Source organism: Leptonychotes weddellii, chromosome 7 (assembly GCF_054177405.1).
Source record: "Leptonychotes weddellii isolate Sample4059 chromosome 7, ASM5417740v2, whole genome shotgun sequence".
Taxonomy (NCBI): Eukaryota; Metazoa; Chordata; class Mammalia; order Carnivora; family Phocidae; genus Leptonychotes; species Leptonychotes weddellii.
This window is the reverse complement of record NC_138375.1, coordinates 33901196-33909713: the sequence shown is the minus strand read 5'-3', so window position 1 is coordinate 33909713 and position 8518 is coordinate 33901196. Positions and strand designations below refer to the sequence as shown.

Here is an 8518-nt window from a genome sequence, read left to right as displayed (position 1 = left end):
TTAATAGGATACCCAGGAGCTTTTTCTCAAGATGAAAACTTAGCATCAACCCATCATTTTCTCTTTCAGGTAGCTAGGATCACCTGTGGGTCTGGGGTGGTGGGGAAGTAAGAATGAAAAGTAATAGTGAGATTATTTCATCAGTCTCCTACCTTTCATTCTGGTATTTTCATCTCCCTTTGGATTAGTGAGGATTTGCTTGTCCTTGTTCTTCAGTTCAGAAAGCCATATACTATTTAATATTTCCTGAAGAGGGTTGGCCACAGCAACACAAATGTTAATGTAACTTTGCCAAATAATGTTTAAATGGCGAATTCAGGAAGAAAAATCACACAAACCACTGATCCGGCATTCTACGCACTCAAAAAGCCAACTGATTCGATTTTTTCACTTTGCCTCTGGACACAATGGCATCACGTTAACATTTCTAAATACTGGAATTGACTTTGGCAAAATGACACACACACGAATCTTCTCATGAATTTTCTAGAAAAATTTTGGAAACTCATGATGGACAAATAGCTTTATGCATGTTTAAAAATCAGAAAATCTGGTAAAGAAGTAGTTTATTTGAACTCAAACTGTGTAATTGGCTTAGAGACATTCACATATGCCCCATTCTATGGCCGTTAAGTGTGCTTGAAAATCCCATTGAAAGGCAAGGGAGCTGTGCCTGAGCAGGACCTGGGTATGAAGTGATAGTTTTCTCCAAAGCACATTCGAATCTCAGGAGGCACCATTGTGTTAAACAGAATTTGTATGCAAAGTTAAAATTATGTTCCACAATGGTGTGAAGGTCACCAGTTTCTTATTATCCACATTTTTTCCTTAAACTATCTTTATATAAGAGAGTTTATAAATAATAAAATTCCTGAAGTATTATAAATTTGAGGTTTTTTGTTTATGATCTGTTTTCAAGTTTCATCTTTGAATATTTCTTTTTTTTGCGAATACAAGCTGCTGAATAACCAATATCCAAAATTATTCTTTAGTCCTTTGGTTAGTGGACTATATTAAGTTTGGATTCTGAAATATTTTATATATTTTATATGTATACACATATAGAGAAAGAGTTATAGTTTTGGCTATTAGTTATTATTGTTTTGTTTTTTCTAAATTGTTTTAATTTTTTTCTTCAGTATTTCCTTAAATAAGATATTTTCAGAAAATGTTATGTGGATGATTTTTACTGGAAACTAAGAATTCAAAATAAGCCTTGTACAATTCCATCTTATTATGTGAAGTGAGCTACTAACAAAAGTAAAATGAACAGTTAAATTTTAATAGATATTCCTTTGATATATAATAATGCATTTTTACATGGGCTTATTATAGATGCCATTAGTTCAAAGCAATATGATATGTTTGAAATTTGGAAAAATACTTTAAACAGTAAATTGCTGATAAAAAAAGTTGTTTGTAAAATGAAACTTTCTATATTTCTTTTCTTTTAAAATGTTTTAAAACATCCAGAGTTGGGTCCTTACATTTCACATCAAAGATACCTTTAGATATTTTAACCTGAATTTCAAAATGCCAAAGTCCTTAAAAAAATGAAGTGTCAAATATTTTTAATAGTATAATATAGAGATACAAAAATGCATAAAGGTTAAGTGATGCACATAGAAGATCGAGAAGCTGGGCAACTTTCATTGCTTATTTTTTCTTCAAAATTCTATGAAAGGGTTTAAAAGTGGCTAAAGACAAATTGCTATATCTTCACAGTGCTTTTTCAATGTAACAAGGCCAGGTCATTTTTTCTCATTGTTTTGATGTGACTCTAGACTTTTATAAGTTTGGTTGTTATTCCTACTGCACAGATTATTGATAAGGAGCTCTAATATATAATTATGCAGATGGGTCCAATCATGAAGTTTATAAAATAGTCATGCAACGACTTTATGATGTAATAGAAACAACCCTCAATTGGAAATCAGAATTTTGACCTCTTAGGCAAACCACTTAGCCTATCTGTTCATCCTTAGTTTTTCTCATTCATAAAGTGGGAACCAGGGGCACCTGGCTGGTTCAGTCGACAGAGCATGTGACCCTTGGTCTCAGGGTTGTGAGTTCGAGCCCCATATTAGGCATAAAGCCTACTAAAATAAAAAATAAAATAAAATAAAACAAAGTGGGAACCTATGGGAGAACACAAAGGAAATGGGTATGAAATTGTTGAGTAATGCATACATTAAATTTACATGTATGTATACAAGTAGTTTTTAAAATCCCATTTATTTTGAGGATTATATCCAAATCTCTTTGCTTTTCTTGCTAATTAAAATGCTTTGGTCTCTTTTGCATGCTTCATATTTGTGATTTTGATTCAGTAATTTGAAAGAGATGGGACCTTCCATTCAAAAGACATATAGAGGTTGTTATGGTGAAAATTGATAGGCATTGAATAAGAGTGGTAACAGCACCATTGTCCTTTCCTTGACTTGGGTGGAAAATAGATACAAAATAGCAAAGGAGGTTCTTCTCTCCTTCTTTGGAAGTCTTTTCAAGTCCCATGACAAGTCATTAAATGGTTTTGGGAAACATTGATTTGGAAAGATCCATACCCTTCATTTGGCCACTGAACCCATGGGTAGGATATAGTTGGTTATAAGAATGTTAAGGAAAACAGGCTTAAAAGAGACGAACTTAACTTATAAGAAAAATATGGTTATGAAAATAAACACCAGAGTTCCTGATTTTGAGAAATCTATGTTTCATTGTCCACAAACCATTATGAAAATGCCAAGTATGTGACAATGATGTCACTGCTCCAATACCAGGGAAATTTGGAAGCAGCAGCACAAAACAAAATGAAGAGTTTTACTATATTTAATAATCTCATCGGGAACTCAAAATTTTCAAGCAACATAGCTTCACTGAGTCTCATTCATATAAACTGATATATTTGGTGCATCAGACACTTAAGGAAAAACAAAAATTTGAAATCGAACATTTGCTCCTTAATATATTTCTTTTTAAATAAAAAATGGCAGAACAAAGCTAATTGTCATTTTCATCTACCTTTTCCTTTTGTGTTTCTTCTTTTGAATTTTCAGTTCTCGAGTTTGGAGACTCTTTATTGGTCTGGTGGAGAATTTGAACATACACCTAATTGAAAAAAAATAAAACTCAGCAACACCAGAAAAGCATTGTCACCAAACAATAAATAATGCTCCCCTCCAAAATATCACTTAAAGATGAATACATTTCACGAGTTGAAAGGTGGCCGCACCTGCGGCACAAACCTTAAATGAAAAATAAAGACAACTGGGTTGTAGGGTGCCTTTCCCTCTTCAAAATAAAATTCTTTACCACATACAAGACAAACAGCACAAAAGTGAAAGGGCAGTGATGCAGATTGGATAGGCTTACAGAGTAATTGAATTAAGGCTTGTGGGCCACATATGACCACAAAGCAGGTCTATGGCTCAGGCCTGCTGAATGGAGGTGGCTGGCCTGTCAATAAAGACCCTTTAAACTGGTTAAATGCATCATAAGCATGTGCAGAGAGCTTTCTAGCTAACAGGTGGCTGAGTAAACCTCAGCTGGTGCCACACAGGACTATCGCGTTGACCTTCTTTAGGATAATTTCAGCTCTCTTTTTAAAAAAAATTTGTTACTGTACTTGCTGTGGTGGAAACAATTTAGGGATGAATAATTTCTTTTGGTCCCTAGAGGCGCGGTGGCTTTCTCTCCCCCTCTCCCTTTTTTTCTTGCACTCTCCCCCCACCCCAACCCCCCCCCCACCCGCCCTTTCTCTCGGTCTTGCAACTGAATTAACATAAAGGAACAGTGACAACAGCAAGCTGAAAAGCATAGCTGGTGGGAGGATTAAGTATATCATTGAAAGGAATTATGTTGTAAATGACTGGGAGGGGTAGGGGCTTCTGTTCCTTGGTCGCATCTGGTCCTTAAAGAATACCTTGTTGTAATTACCCCCAGATGGTTTGTGCTCCACTGGGGTCTGGACAGCCAGGTGCCACTGTGCCCTGCTGGGTGTGATATTCATTGCTACATGCAGTGACAAAAATGGACTTTATTGAAACCTAATTTCTTCCAGGGTATTACACAAATATGAAATGAACCTAGCTCATCGAGAGAGAGAGCTTTGTTTATTTCCAAACCGAAACAGTCTCACCTAAGACAAGGCTGCCTGGTTATTTTACTTTTAACAACTATCCTAAAAGGAAGCAAAAACAGTTCACAATGTGTGCTGGATTTAATTCAGCATTTTAAAATAATGGAACCAATCAACATCAATGGCAGGTTTTTATTTCTTGCTGTTACGTAGTGTTAAAAGAATAGCAAAGATTTTCAAGACAATGTTCTGATCATTTTTTTATTAAATTGACAGTAAATAAAGTGAATTATAGTATAACCAAGTCTAAACATATTTTGATATTAGTGAGCAAATATTTACAGAATTCAAAATTTAATCACACATTATTCATTATAAAATATGCCTCAGCACTTAATTTAAGAAACAAGTTTGAACATTTTTGTGTTGTACTTTAACATTGATATTATTATAGAAAAATAAGAAATTAAAAATAAATATTAAAAAACATAGCTGTTGATGAATACAAAGATGGAATTTTGCAAAATTATGCTTTCTTTAAGTTTCTCTCAGGAAACTTCACTTTTAATTTTTTACATGTTTAATATATTTTAAAAACAGCAGTAACCAGAAAATAAAAATTAAAAGTTGTAATTGTACAATTCAGTTATATTTAGTTTATTTTATTCTAATTATATTTGCAATAAGTCTAATAATTCTTTTTTTTTTTTTTTTATTTGAGAGAGAGAGAATGAGAGACAGAGAGCATGAGAGGGAGGAGGGTCAGAGGGAGAAGCAGACTCCCCGCCGAGCAGGGAGCCCGATGCGGGACTCGATCCCGGGACTCCAGGATCATGACCTGAGCCGAAGGCAGTCGCTTAACCAACTGAGCCACCCAGGTGCCCCTAAGTCTAATAATTCTTACTTGATAAATTACATAACAGAATATCTTTTAGGTCTTGCTAATTTTAAAAGCGAAATGTTTATCTATTCCATGACTTTCCTATTATAATTTTGCATGGATTCACACTTCAGCAGTTACTCAAATGCATTACTTTAAATCATTAAATTTTTCAATGTAGAATTTGGAAATTTAATATGAAAATCAAACAAGAATTCGACTGGAGAGCAGAAAATCAATGCACTCGATCATTCTTTTCTCTTGCTAGTTATAAATTTTACATGGTGTAAAGAAAATATAAACAGTGCTAATCTTCATGAGGTTATCTTCCTTTAACGTATTTGAGCAACATGAGTTAAACTATGAAAATGTTGGCTAAAAACAAAACAAAATAAAAATGCCTCTTGCTGCAGATTGAAGAGGGAGTGAAATACACAAACGATCCAAGAGAGGGAAATGATTTTAAAGACTGACAACTTCCGTGTTAAGAGCACTTGTTCTGCAACACTGAACTTTGTTGCCGAGAAGAGTAAGTTTTATGTACCTTGTAAATACGGTTTCGAGGTGGAAGTCTTTCTGTCTATAAATACAGACCCAAGATTCTGTTCAAGCTTTACTGTATTTGGGGGGCAAAATAACTTTATTAGTATCTACAGTATATATACAAGGAAGGAGGTGAGAGGAGGTGCAGGAACTCTGGGAAAAGGACCGGAAGATCTGAGCTCTCGCTCCAGCCTGGTGCTCAGAGCTCTGTGTTCTTGGGCATCCATTTAAATTCCAGAAACTTCCTCTCTTGCAAAATAACTGTGAAAGAGCTTGGCTGCAAGATCAGATCTGGGTGTTTAAAAATATGTGTGTGTTTGATGATATTGTGGACAGAGCCCAGGGACTACCCAAGCATTCATGGTTAGGACTCAGAAGAGAAGAGGTTAGATGGAACGGAGGAAGACATTTAAGACCAGGGAGAAATAGTAGTAGGAACTGGGGGTTTTAACTATGAGTTAAATGGCATTCTTAAGTATTTCATCAGGTTCTTTCAGTTTCTGAGACATTTTGGTACACTTCTTTATTATTATATTATCATATAGTTATATATGTTATATATTATCATATACAAATATAATTATTATATGTAAATATACACACAGTAGAGTGCTATTCAGTTGTAAAAAGGAAGGAAATCTTGCCATTTGTCATAATATGGCAAGATGGTGACAATATGACAATATGATGAACCTTGAGGGTATTATGCTTAGTGAGACAGGCCAGACAGACAAATATTGTATGATACCACTTACATGTGAAATCTAAAAAAGCCAAACTCATAGAAACAAAGAACGGAATGGTGGTTACCAGGGGCTAGGATGTGGGGGGATCGGGAAGAAGTTGTGAAAGGGTATAAACTTGCAACTAGAAGATGAACAAGTTCTGGAGATCTAATGCACAGCATGGCAATTATAGTCAACAATACTGTTGGATACACTTCAAATTGCTAAGAGATTACATCTTAAATGTTCTCACCACAGAAAAGATAACAGTGGTAATCATATTGCAATATATAAATGCTTCAGAGCGACACATTGTATACCTTAAACCTCCACAATATTATTTGTCAATTATATCTCAATAAAACAAATTTCTAAGCCAAATGATTCACATAGGATTCCGGAAAAATCATACACTTCATGAATTAGCACACCTAACTTGCTACACATACCACGTGAAAAGGGGAAGGAGACAGATCAGTAGGAAGAAATGCCACCCCAAAAGTGCTTTCCTGGATTAAAATGTGAATTTAGATTTGACTATGGCTTTTCTGGATCCTTTGCTAAAATGTAAAATTTTCTAAAATGTCAAAAGTTTTCTTCTAACCTTGAAAGGGGAGATTGTGGCTAAGGGCTCTAGATCCACAGAGCAGTCACATTTTTCCTCCCAATTCACAATTCTGTTAGAAGCACCCTAACACTCTAGTAATCTACAAAAAAGAAAAAAGAAAAAAAAAAAAAAACTTTACCTAGATAGTTACCATTGCCTTATTTTTTTTTTTAAAGATTTATTTATTTATTTGAGAGAGAGAGAGTGTGCGTGTGCAAGTGGGGGCAGGGTCAGAGGGAGGGAGGGAATCTCAAGCAGACTCCCTGCTGAGTGCAGAGCCAGACACAGGGTTCGATCTCAGGACCCTGAGCTCACGACCCTGAGATCATCACCCTGAGATCATGACCTAAGCTGAAACCAAGAGTCTCACGCTGAACCAACTGAGCCACCCAGGTGCACCTCGCCATTGCCTTCTAACTGGTCTTTCTGTCTCAACTATTACCTTCTTCCAGGCCTCCCTTTATTTTTCTGGAATTAATTTTTCTAAAATACGAACTAATTCTCCATTCCCTTTCACAGCATGTAAGTTCAAGCTCTTAAACAGACCTTATCAAGCCCGTGGGCTTCTGGCTTCTTCCTTCCTCTTTAACCTTGCATCTTCCAGCATCCCTCCTCACCTCAGTCTTCAGCAACACAGAAAACAACATTAGACCACCCTAACTTCGTATGACGTCCTGTCCTCCCCTCAAAAACCAGCTGACATGCTCACGTCAACGGCACATTGACTGAAATAGGAACCATACAGCGAAGAGTAGCATGGCGCCCTTACAAGGAGCGCATGCAAAGTTGTGAAGTGTTCCATGTTTTTATACTGTTTGATTCCACTTGTTTCATGTTTTTATACTCTATGATTCCACTTTCTACCTGGAGTAGTCCAATTCATCCAGACAGATAGGAGGAGGATGGTTAGGCTGGGAGAGTGGGGTCTGGGTAGTTCTTGTGTGATGGCTGCTGAGGATCCCTCCAGCAAGATGGGGAGTTTCGTGGAGGGTGGTGGTGATGGTAACATCACAAACCAATGGACCTGCTGCCACTGAACTGTACATTAACGTTGGTTAATATGATCAATGTTATGTGTATTTTGCCACAATTTTCTAAAACAGCTAAGATTTCAGGCTCCCTTTTATCTGCATCCTTTCCATCCCCAGAGGGAGTTTGGCACTTCCACTACTTAATCAGCAGATTGATCGATCTGCACCCTTAGTGCTGACCAAGGATTATAACCTTGAATCCACTGCTGCTTAATACTCATCAGATACTTGGTTAGACGACCAAAATTTGCAAAGGATTGCCTGAGTGAAATATAGTTCAAGTGTTACTCGAAATATAAAAATATCCATCCTTGAAATAAACCACATGAGCAAAAACCCACACAGCTGGGCCATATGGTTTGTTCTCTTGTAAAACTGCTTTTATTAAATGTAATTTGGCATCATGTGATCATGGGCCCATGCTAAGAGCCGCTGTAGCAAATAGCTCTGCGAAATCTATTAATATACAAATACTGTTGAGTATCGTGTATTGTTCTCTTTTTGACTACATATGAGGAAAACGTTAGTTTTAGGTTGGTTTTCCTTTTCCTTGTAGGTAATATGAATAGAGTGATTGACTACGTTTGCATTTTTTTAAAATTTTATTTTATTATGTTATGTTAATCACCATACATTACATCATTAGTTTTTGAT

General features: G+C 36.0%; 1 non-coding gene across 1 annotated transcript; it reads left to right on the top strand.

Annotated features, from left to right (window-relative positions):
• Positions 1-7534: 7534 nt before the first annotated feature.
• On the top strand, positions 7535-7641 carry LOC115944479 (U6 spliceosomal RNA). Its single transcript, XR_004079027.1, has one exon. It is a non-coding gene; the product is annotated as a U6 spliceosomal RNA (small nuclear RNA).
• The last annotated feature ends 877 nt before the right edge of the window (positions 7642-8518 follow it).